This window comes from Suricata suricatta, chromosome 5, assembly GCF_006229205.1.
Source record: "Suricata suricatta isolate VVHF042 chromosome 5, meerkat_22Aug2017_6uvM2_HiC, whole genome shotgun sequence".
Classification (NCBI taxonomy): domain Eukaryota; kingdom Metazoa; phylum Chordata; class Mammalia; order Carnivora; family Herpestidae; genus Suricata; species Suricata suricatta.
This window is the reverse complement of record NC_043704.1, coordinates 76,476,546-76,489,196: the sequence shown is the minus strand read 5'-3', so window position 1 is coordinate 76,489,196 and position 12,651 is coordinate 76,476,546. Positions and strand designations below refer to the sequence as shown.

The window sequence follows — 12,651 nt, the reverse complement described above, 5'->3', positions numbered from 1 at the left end:
TCACGATGGAGTACTACATGGCAATGAGAGGGAATGACATATGGCCCTTCATAGGAAAGTGGATGGACCTTGAGGGTGTCATGCTGAGTGAAGTAAGCCAGGCAGAGAAGGACAGAAACCATATGTTTGCACTCATAGGTCTAGCAGGAAAACAAGAGAGACCTAATGGAGAACCAGGGGGAACGGAGGAGGGAGAGAGTTGGGGAGAGAGAGGGATGCAAAACTTGAGAGACAATTGAATGCTGAGAATGAACTGAGGGTTGGGGGGGAGGGGGGGGAAGAGAGGTGGTGGTGATGGTGGAGGGCACTTGAGGGGAAGAGCACTGGGTGTTGTATGGAAAACAATTTGACAATAAAATATTTAAAAAAATAGGCATCTTAGTGAGTAGAGAGTGGTTTCTCACTGTGTTTTTGTACATTTTTCTGATGGTTAGTGATGCTGAGTATCCTTAAACTTGTTTACTAACCACTTGTATATGTTCTTTGGAGAAACATCAGTTCAAATCCTTTACCCAGATTTAATTGGGCTCTCGCTTTATTACGGAGTTGTAAAAGTTTGTTCTACATATTCTAGATTAAGTCCTTTATAATTTTATCAAAATGTGTTTTTCCCATTCAGTGGGTTTTTTTCCACTTTCTTGATGGTTTCTTTTGAAGCACAATTTCATAAAACATACCTTTTTTTTTCTTCTTAGCACCTACATAGATGTAAGTTCCATTTGTTAACTTTATTGTATGATATGAAGCACAAATCTAAATTTTTTTCAATTTGGCTATCTAGTTATCCCAGCATCATGTGTTAGAAAGACTATTTTTTTCCCTAACTGTCATTAAATTTGGGAAGTTTCAGCCAAATAGCTCCTAATTTTTTAAGCCTTGTTTCTTTTTCTTCACTCTTTATTACCATTGTTTTTCAGATTGAGTATTCTCTTCTATTTTATAGTTAGTTCACTTATTCTTCCAATTCAGACATAATCTACTCAAATCTACTTTAAGGGCTCTTTCATTTTGGTTATTAAACTATATATGAAATTACTTGACAACTTCAGTCATTTCCATTTGCTTCTGGTTTATAATTTCTAACTCTTTATAGGTATTCACTTTTTGATAAGATATTGTCATCTCAGTTTCCTTTTAAGCACGGCTTCTTTTAGTTATTTGAATGTGGTTATAGTGTGAGTTTTGAAGTCTTTTTCTTTTAAAATCTATATCTATATCTCCTATTCCTTTCCTAGGTTCCTGAATTTTTTTTCAGGTGTATGAGTCATATAGTCATACCTTCTCGTTTCATTGCATGTTTCAAAAATTTTTTCTGAAAGTTTGCTATTTTAGGGAACCTGGGTGGCTCAGGTGGTTGCACACCTGACTTTTGACTTCAGCTCTGGTTATGATCCCAGGGTTGTGGGATTGGCCCCCTGTCGCAGTGTGGAACCTGCTTAAGATTCGCTCTCTCGCTCGCTCTCTCTCTCTCTCTCTCTCTCTCTCTCTCTCTCTCTCTCTCTCCACCCCCCCCTCCTCCACTAGCATGCACTCTCTCTCTAAAATAAAAATTCAAAAAAATAAAAATAGGGGTGCCTGCGTGGCTCAGTTGAGCGACTGACTTCAGCGCAGGTCATGATCTCAAGATTTGTGGGTTCAAGCCCCAAGTCAGGCTCTGTGCCAACAGCTTGCTAAGAGCCTGGAGCCTGCTTCGGATTCTGTATCTCCTTCTCTCTCCGCCCCTACCCTGTTCGTGCTCTGTCTCTCTCTGTCTCTCAGTGATAAATAAATGTAAAAAAAATTTTAAAAAAATAAAATCAAAATTAAAAGAAAAGCTGATATTTTAGGCAATACATTGTAGTAATTGTGTATGCTTATTCTCCTTATCTCTTTCTGAATCTTGTTTTGTTGTTACTGGGTCATTAATCTGTTTAGCGAATTGAGTAGATTATTTTAGTGAAGGCTACTTCCCTGTCAGTGTGAACCTACTAATCTTACTCCTCAAAGGGTGCTACTTGGACAAGAGCAGAGTCACTGGGATGATGGTGATTTTAACAGAATTCTGTTTGGCTTTTTCTGATCTCTCTGCTGAATTATCTGCTTTACTTAATATCCCACTCAATTCTAGACTCCTTCAATTGCTGGCTGATGGCTCTATTGTTTTAAATAATCCTCTGGGGGGAGAGCAGAATTACACTCTGATACAAATAAATCCAAGCAGATAGTTTTTAATGCTAGGCTTTAAGGATTTTTCTTATCACAGGAGGGCTCTTCTTAGCTGTCTCTGGTAAGATAGTTGGCCTATAGTTTAGATTTTTATCTGTCATGAAGCTACCAGCCTCCTCATAATTGCTTAATATCAAAAACTCCATTTCTTTTTACTCTTTATTTCTCCTTGTCAGCCATACTCCTGGAACTTTCTAAGAGTTTTGCAGGGAATGTCAGATCCTGCCTTCACTGCTTTTTAGTGTGAATGTTCTTCAAAGCAGGTTTTTCAACTACTCCTGTCTATATGCTCCCATGTACTATCTACTAAAAAATGTAGATTTCAGCTATAGATGGCTTTCTTTTCTTTTGCAAAATGTTTAAGGAAGAGGGGAATTTACTTTAACAATGTCAAATTTGGTCTGTGTGCATGCACACACACCCACACGCAGACTGACTCTCTCTCTTTCTATCACCCTTCATTTCTCTTCTAAATGGAATTTGTTGAGTTTGCAAACCCCTGAGAAGGTTAAGGGGATTCCACTGATGGAGTGGATGTTCTAACATAATACTATGAGTCACTGAGAAAATGCCATTTTCATATGGTTGGCTAAAGGAACAATTTTTAAAACGAGGCATTATTTACTAGATTGATCAGCAAGCTTTGGAATGTATATCTTAGTGCTTTGAATCAAAAAGGTTACTTTAAGACCTTGAGGATTTGGTTATGACAGGGGGCTTAGAACAGGCTATAGAAGAGAACCAAAGAAAATGTCAAAATGGAGGGGCGCCTGGGTGGCCTAGTCAGCTGAACACCGACTTTGGCTCAGGTCATGATCTCAGGGCTCTGAGTTCCAGCCCCACATGGGGCTTTGTGCTGACAGCTCAGAGCATGAAGCCTGTTTTGGATTCTGTGTCTCCCTCTCTCTCTGCTCTTGCCCTCTTGTGCTTTGTCCCTGTCTCTCTTTCTCAAAAATAAATACACATTTTTAAAAAATGGAGTCAATGCCCGCCTGCTCCATTCTCTGTTCAGGGACGGTCTTTGTTTCTTTGCACTAGCCTTGTATGGATAATTTATAGGGGGAATGTAGTCCTGATATCTACCCCAGGTGGTTTGGAATTCAAGATATTTTTGTCTTAGGATGGCTCAGAATGATGAGCTTAAATGAAAGAAACTTAAATAAGAGAAAAAAATGGATAAAAGTCACTTACATAGGGATATATATGGGAAGTGGTATTTTTCTAGTTGGTGACCTCTCATCCTGAAACCTAGGATACTATCTAGAGGATGAGACTGGCGACCACAGTTGGGAAAGTGTATGTGTGCACGCATAGGTGTGTAAGAAAAAGGGCACATGTACATCAGAGCCTGAAACATTAGAAAGGAAACCACAAAGTCTGCTCCAAAATGGTGTTGAGTAGGGATGTTGAAATTCCCATGCATCCCCCCACCCCCATTATTGAAGGTGAAAACTAAATAAATGAGGATCACCTGCTCCTTAGAACGGATACAGGTAGACTTGACCTTCCTCTATAGCTCTGGCACCTAAGCCCACTTACAAAGTTTTATTTTCCCGCATCTCTTTGACCAAAGTTCTGTGATTTACCTTAATATCAGATAAAATGTGGAAATCTAGAAAAGCTCCAATTCTTACTGTGTCTCCGGAGACCTCTGTGGCCCACGTGTCAGTACCTTTAGACATAAGTGGTTTCTCCATCTTGATGCAGCTATTTTATGAATGCTTTGATCAGTCCAAAGGGTGCTTACTGACCAAAAGAGAGCTATAGTGCAGCCATAGTGCAGCCTACCAGTTACCAAGTAAATGTCATTTGGATTAAAACATTCTCTGAACTAAACCAGTGTAAGTAAAACAGCTCATAGACAACATTTCATTCCCCTGTCAGTAATTCAAGAATTCTGACCATTCTACTTTTTAAAGATTTCTAAATGAGCAGATTTGCCAGATAAATTATCTAAATAATTTCATACTCTGCATTCAAATCACTTTATCAAAGAAAAGGTTTTCTGTTGGATTATTTGGCTTCTTCTAAACTATTTTTCAAATAAACTATAAAATGGCTCCACCATGTGGATGAAGCATGCATTTTACTCTCAGAAATCTAACCAGGCAACAGTTCAGGGAGTCAGACCAGTTAATGTCATTAATTCATTCAACAAATATTTGTTGAAAACTTGTGTGTTGGGTATGTTCTTGGCGCTGAAACACTATAAATAAATATAACCTGTGACTCCTTACATTTCACATTCACTTCACCTTTTCGTTGGTTAAGCACACTCAATCAAACGTTAAAATAAATACAAAAGCATTTTTTTAAATTGTCTTTATTGATATAAGAAAAAGAAGGCAGGATAGATTTTAGTTCTGGCTTTGACATTGAATAGCTGTGTAAAAGTACTTTTCTATATAGGACTAAGCTTTTTAGAAGTTTTGCCAGATAAATGGCTCCTAATTCTCATAGTACCATAAAGCAATGAGGATGTTTTGCTTGGGTGGTTGGGGGAGGGGTGCATATACTGCTCCATTCCAAACTTTCCCTACAAGCCTGGGGGGAGGTCATAACCTCCTTGAATATTACCTATGGTCTCAATGGATCCAACTATAAGTAAAATTAAAATATATTGAATTGGATTATTTCTAGCATCCCTTCTAGCTATAACAATATTTGGCTCTTATGATCATAAATAATTCATTAAAGAACCAATCCCAGAGTAGAACTACAATTGATATTCAAGACTCCTGTCTTCTGAGCCCTTCCAGTGCATCCACTGAATGCCATGGTTGCTGAATTAGAGCACCTATCAAAATCCCTCTCTCATTTGAAATCATTATTCATCATTTCTAGCTAACATCAGAAAATTTGCCTTTTTCTCCCCCTCTATTTCAATAATTATATTATTAGCTATCATTTATTAGCTCACAATTAGCATCAGGCATATTTCTAAGTAAGCTCTTTATTTTTTTAAGTTTATTTATTTTGAGATAGCAACAGAGAATGAGCATGGGAGGGGCAGAGAGGGAGAAAGAGAAGAATCTGACAGTGTAGAGCCTAACGCTGGGCTCTATCCCATGAACCATGAGATCATGACTTGAGCTGAGATCAGAAGTAGGATGCTTAATTGACTGAGCCACCCCGGTGTCCCTCTAAGTAAATCCTTTAAATGCTTTTGTCTTTCAGCATCTTGAAAAGAGAAACCCAGACACATGTAACTATATTCAGTACACAGAACACTAAGATTTGGGACAGAGGTTAGAGTTTGTTTAGTGCAACACCAAGTCATCACATGAGCTTTGGAATTGAGATTATGGGTTCTTATTCTGGATCTATAATTTGCTAATTGTGTGACTTTGGAAGAATATTTTCATGAGCTTCATGAGTCTCTCTGAAACCTTTTATAAAGTTAATTACATGACAGTTTTCACCTATAAGATCATTATACTTGATCTGTGATCATCTAAAAGAAAAGATGGACTTTTATTTTCTTTGCTGTTATTTCCCACAATATAATCTCAAATGTACTGTCTGTACAAGAGAAGTACTTTTTGACTTTTTGACATGCCATCTAAATATCTAGTATATTGCCCTGGGCTCTCATTAAATATTAATGGGGGAATTTGTAGATGTTTACTGGGTAGGAACATGGAAATAGCTGAGAAAAAATTTTACCTTCCAAAGGAAACTTTTTTTTTAATCTTTATTTTTAGGAGGGAAGGAGAGAAAGAGAGACTGCAAGAGACAAAGAATCTGAAGTAGGATCCAGGCTCTGAGCTGTGAGCACAGAGCCTGATGCAGGGCTCAAACTAACCACAAGTTCATGACCCGAGCCAAAGTCAGACGTTTAACCGACTGAACCACCCAGACACCCCTAAAGGAAAACTTCTAAATTCAAAGGTAGTCAGATATGTGAGACACAGTCTAACTGATTTGCTCTGTATTTTTTATTTCTTCAGATAATTTTCTGCCTTGTTTTGTGGTGTGTCCAATTGGACAACTGCATCCATTTTTTTAAGAGACAATTTCCTGACAAGACCATAAAGTGATTTGCAAAGGCTATAAAATCCTTCATAAACTGATTAAGGAGGGACAACAAAAAGAACTGAAGTTGGCTGAAAAATGGTTTCAGACAGTCCCATGAAAACAGTGTACATGAGATGCCTAATAACATGGCAGGGCAGTTCTAGGGCAGGAGGGTGTTAAGGTGAAAGTCTTTTCTACTATGAAGGTTAGCTCTTTATATAAATGCAGAGTTTCATTATGGTTTTTTTCCCTAACTTTTCAAAGTGTTGAGCCTTCCTTGACTTCTGTGAGCATCTGCAGCTGTCCTAAGAGAACATGGTGTGTGTGTGTTGGTGGGGGTGGGGGGGGGCACGTAAACCTCAGTATGTTGTGTTGGATGAAAGCACCCTTATAAGTGGTTTTCCATCCACTAGCCAGAATAAACTTTATTTATTCAGAGAGAGAGAGAGAGAGAGAAACAGAGAATACATGTGAGCAGGGAAGGAGCAGAGAATCCCAAGGAGGCTCCACACTGTCAGCACAGAGCTTAATATGGAGCTCAGTCCCATTAACCGTGAGATTATGACCTGAGCTGAAATCAAGAGCTGGACACTTAACCTGAGCAACCCAGATACCCCCAAAATAAACTTTCTCATGCAAACTTTGATCATGTTACACCTCTCCTCAAAAAGAAAAAAAAAATCCCAAACAAAGTTGCCTTTGAATTAGGGTAAGACTATTCAATCTGGCATTTGAGTTTTGTCAGTGAAACCACTGTCTGCCTCAGAGCCATTTCCCCGCTGTCCCTCTCAGCCCCTTCTATTCCAGCCATGTTTCATTTCATGCTCCCTGATCACACCTCTACATTTTTCTTCTCCAGGCTTAGAACTTTATTTATGCCATTTCTTTTCTCTGAAATGTACTCACTGCTATCTGTTTTCTAGCTTTCCCTGGGCTGGGTATAGCAGGTTTAAGAATAAAATAGGATAATATCTGAGTATCAAATTGAACTTGTGAATCCTCATGTTAGAAATGTTGTGAGTGCCTGGGTGACTCAGTCGGTTAAGTGTCTGACTTTGGCTCAGGTCATGACCTCATTCATGGTCTGTGAGTTCGAGCCGCACATCAGGTTCTGTGTTGACATCTCAGAGCCTGGAGCCTGCTTCAGATTTTCCCTCTCTCCCTGCCCCTTCCCCGCTCACACTCTGTCCATGTCTCCCTCTTTCTCTCTCTCAAAAAAAAAAAAAAAAAACCCACTAAAAACACTTAAAAAATTTTTTAAAGAAATAAAACCTCAAATATTGACAATTAAGTTTTGGCACATTAATTTATGATATCCAACATATTTTTTACAAATATTACTTCTTTCAATTTATTTCTTCACAATTGCCTGCAAAGTAGGTGGATCTGAAACTTAGGAATATTCATTGACTTGTTCGTGGCCATTCAAGTGGTAAAGAGTGGAGCTAAAACTTGAAATCGGCTCTCTTGGAACCATATATTCCAATTTCAAAGACTACTCCCCTTTCACAATGAAACACTGTCATCTCTTTCAGAAGGACTTTCCTAATATTTCCAACTTGTATAATTCCTCTTCTATTTCTCACTTATATTTAAAATTTACATAATATCCTTATAAGATTAAATGAAGAAATCTAGCTGGATAATGCTGATTCATAAAGGTGTGTATATCTTTATTTTCAAATTTTAATTTAGCCTAAATAAATCCTTTGGGTACAGTAAATGGTGCAGTATATCATGCATGAAGGATATTATGTATGCTTCTAAGGAAATTCAGTTAAACTAATAAAATTGGGTAGCATATTTAGATCATAAAAGTAAACTAAAAAGATACCAGTAGGAGACATCCTGACCTGTATTCCTAATACAGACTATCTGGCCAAACTCCTAGAGCACATTATGCAAGTCAAACACATCCCATTTGCAGGGCCACCAATGGCAACTCCTATTGAAAAATAAACACTGGGGGTGGGGACAACAGGGTGGCTTGGTTGGTTAGGCATCTGACTTTGGCTCAGGTCATAATCTCACAGTCCATGAGTTCAAGCCCTGCCATCAAACTCTGTGCTGACAGACAGCTTGGAGCCCGGAGCCTGCTTCAGATTCTGTGTCTCCCCTTCTCTGTGCCCCTCCCATGCTCACACTGTATCTGTCTCTTTGTCTGTGTCTCTCTCTCAAAATCTTTTTTAAAAATGAAAGAAACTTTTTTTTAAAAAATATTTTTTTAAAAAAGAAAAGAAAAATAGTGGAATCTATTTTCCACTGCTCAGAATTATAGAAAACTCTTCCTGAAAGAAAAGGTACTCTTTGATCTTTCAGCAAGATGGTTCTTGCTTCCTTGGGTGGAATCTCCAATTCATAGTTATCTATTTTTTTCTTGGAATTGATTTTTATAATTTAAAATTAGATTTACTGGGATCCAACTTACAATAAAATTCAGCAATGATAAGGGTAGAATTCAGTGAATTTTGATAAATATTTATAGTCCTGTAACCAATCACCACCCAAATTATTATACTGGGTCTCTCAGTTCTAAAGTTCCTTGATAGTTGATTTCAATCATGCCCTGTCCTCGTATCTGGGCTTATGGAAATTCCCTTTTTTCAGTCGCTATAGTTTTGAATGTTCTAGAATTTCATATAAATGGAGTCATATAGAGCAGGTTATTTGCATTTGGGTTCTTTCATTAAGCATAATACTTTTAAAAGTAGAGATTTTTGCATGTATCAGTAGCCCATTTTTATTGCTGAATACTATTCCCCACTGTTTAGAACTATTATGCAATAAAGCCGTAATGAGAATTTCAGTATAATCTTTGATCATATATTTCCATTACTCTATGACAAGACAAATATCCTGAAACATACATTATGATTTTTTATTTTTTCCCTAATATAAGTATTTTAATGATATAAATTTCCCTCTACTTCATTTTAATGCTCTAAATTTTTGTTCTTCCTTTTATTCAACATACTCACCAATAGCGCCTCTGATGATTATATATTTCCATTACTCTATGACAAATATCCTGAAGAGCTTACATCATTGATTTTTGACCTTCTTAATTCTTTTTACTAATAATAATGATTTTAATGCTGTACATCTCCCTCTACTTCATATTCATGTTCTAAATTTTTATACTCATTTTTATTTTTTCTAAAAAAATTTGATTCATGGATTATACATAATGTCATTGTTTAATCTCCAAATATTAGGGTGATACTCCATATATCTTTCTGATATAGATTTCTATTTTAGCTTCACTGTGGTCAGAGAACATATTATAGCCAGAAATCAGTCTGACTCAGTGAATGGTCCATATGCACATGAAATTCTAGATATTCTGTTAAATTTGGATAGAGTGATCTATAAAGGACATTTAGGTCAAATCTTTCAAGTCCTCTGTAGTATTACTGATTTTCTCCTTTTTACTATTGATTAGGGAGAGAAAAGTTTGAAAACTTCAGATAGGATTTTGATTTCTCCCTCAACCATTTTTGTTTGCATTCTATTTTTTTTAAATGTTTGTTGTTGTTGTTGTTGTTTTTGAGAGAGAGAGAGAGGGAGGGAGAGGCAGAGAGGGAGACACAGAATCTGAAGCAGGCTCTAGGCTCCAAGCTGTCAGTGCAGAGACCAATGTGGGGCTTGAACCCACAAACCTGAGATCATGACCTGAGCCGAAGTCAGATGTTTAACTGATTGAGCCACCCAGGTGCCCCTGCTTTCTATTTTTTCTACTTATTCATTCTATTTATGCTTTTTTTCCTATCTTCTTTTGGATTGAGTACTGATTCTGCCTCATCCCCATTATAGGCTAATTATCCAAAAGTTGGTTTCATTTTTAAGTAGTTCCTCTATGAATTAGAATATGCATTTTATCTTATCAGATCTCTGATCAATAATATTTTACTTCATGTAAACATTTTCTATTGGTATGTTTCCATTTTCCCCTCTGTTTTTTATGCTGCTATTTTTATACACTTAACCTGTTATGATCTCAACAATTTCTTGTTACTATTTTTATAGGTTATGTTTTTAAGGGATTAATTCTGAGACTAATATCTTTTGTATTTACATATTTACCATTTCTGATCCCTCATTGTGTCTGTGCATGTCTGCGTGCACATGTGTCTGCACATGTGTGTCTGTGCACACGTGTCTGTATACATAGGTCTGTGTACATGCATGTCTGTGTGTATGCACAGATCTAAATTTTTTTCTATCTGGTATCATTCTACTTCTGTCTGAAAAACTTCCTTTAACATTATTTTCCATGTTCAGGCATAATGAAAATGAATTGCCTCACTGTCTGAAAAAAAAGTTATTTCACCACCATTCTGAAAAACATTTTGCCATTTTGTTTTTCCTTTAGTGTTACAAAGATGTATCTACATTATCTTCTGGCTTTCATAGTTCTTATGAAAGTCATCTGTCATTTGATCTTCTGTATGTAATATGTTTTCTCTGGTTGCATTTAAGATTTTCTCTGTATCACTAGTTTTCATAAAATCATTATATGCTTTGGAATGGTTGTGTTTAGTTTTACTTGAGATTAATTGAACTGCTCTGATCTCTAAGTTTATAGTTTTCATCAAATTTGGGAAATTTGGGGTACTATTTCTTTACTTTTTCTTTCTCTCCCATTCTTCTACCTCTGAGTGTCTAGCCATTTTTCACTTTTACAATTTTTTGTGGAGGTGCCTGGGTAGCTCAGTTGGTTAAGCAACCGACTTAGGCTCAGGTCATGATCTCACGGTTTGACAGTTCAGATCTTGGAGGCTGCTTTGGATTCTGCCTCTCTCTCTCTTTGCTCCCTCCCCCACTGTCTCTGTCTCCTCTCAAAAATAAAAATTTTTTAATGTTTTTATTTGTTGTTGTTGTTAATGATGAAATGACTAGGCTTTATTGGATGCTTTCTTTGCACCAAAAAAGAGATTAAATACATTATTATAATTTTATGCTTGGTTTAAACTAAGAACAAAACCATTTTACCCAATTTTATCACTCCCTGTCCTCACTTTCTACCTCCAATAACCACCAGTTTGTTCTCTGTTTCTATGAGCTTTTTCAAAATTGTATTTATTTTTTAAAAGTCCACCTGTATCCTACAGTGTTTTGTATTTCTTGCCTGACTTACTTCACTTAACATAATGGCCTCAGCACTCCCTGCCCCGCCCCTCCTCCCCTAGTACTTTTGCCTGGCTCTGTGCTCGCTCACCAGGTCAGCCAGTTGAGGCCACGTGGCCCCCATCACACCTGCGCACCCAAGCTGGTGGGGCCAGAGGTGAAGAGGCAGTTGAGGGAACTTTGGTGAGCGGTGAGGGCACGTTGGTGTCCTTTGAGGGCACATGAGGTGTTGGTGGCTGGTATTCCTCCATCCCTGGTGTCGCCCATGCCCGCTTCCTTGGGGATGTGTCGGCCAGCTCTTCGCCCGCCGTCTTTGTGCAGCGGAGCTCTGGACCAGGGACTTGTGAGTGACCCCGTCCTTCTGCCACAGAATGCCCCCCCCGGACACGAAAACGGCGTCGCAATGTGCCCCCTTCCTCCCTGAAGAATTGTGGCTCCGGTCAGGAGTCGCTGGTCCATTCTTTCCTCGGAGGAGTTCCAGATTTAAAGCTTTTGCTCCTCTACCATTGCTCCTAAGTGCTGAGCCCTGCCTCCAATGTCGTCTATAATATCATTACTTGATTTTGCCAACATTTTGACATTAAAACTTTTGCTCTCTCCCACTGCTCCTACCTGAGTGCGGAGCCCTACCTCCAGTGTCGTCTATAATCTCGTTTTTATGATTGCTGGGGACTGGGCGGTGGGCGCGCGTGATTTGTAATAGTTGTGTAGGTTTGGCTGCTAAAGTCGGATTCTGCAGTCCCAGTCCTGCTCACTGGCAAACCCTGAGGAGGTGCGGATTTCTTCGCGCAGCCACCGTCTCCTTCCTCTCCCTCGTCTTCAGACGCCTCGTCAACATCTTCCCCCAGTGTCCCAGTGAGTTTGGGCTGGCCAGTTCCAAGCAGAAGCAGCGGCCAAACAGTGGACCCTCTTGAGGTTGTAGAGTTGGAGATCGGAGATGCTGCATTTTCATTAAGCAGACTTCTTAAAGCCATATCTGCAGTATCAGCTCAAGTGGAAGAGCTTGCCTTCAAATGCACAGAAAATGCATGTTTCCTTGAAACATGGAGGGACCTTTTGAAAGAAGGCTATGATTCTTTGAAGCCTGACAATTGATTTGGCTGTGTAGTAATTCATACTTGCTCATTTATGATATTTGCACGTGTACCATAAGTATAAGGTAGTCTCCAGTAGTTCTGTGTATTCAGAATGAAATTGTTTTGGTTTGCTTCACTTTTGTGAAAGCAGAATACTGATATGTTTGATGCTGGCAATATTTATCTTTAAATAGTTTCTGTCCTCTAAACTTTCATAGACTCTTTT

The 12,651-nt window shown here is 38.3% G+C and overlaps 1 pseudogene; it reads left to right on the top strand.

Annotated features, from left to right (window-relative positions):
* Nucleotides 1–11,614: 11,614 nt before the first annotated feature.
* Nucleotides 11,615–12,444, top strand: LOC115291183 (annotated as a pseudogene).
* The last annotated feature ends 207 nt before the right edge of the window (nucleotides 12,445–12,651 follow it).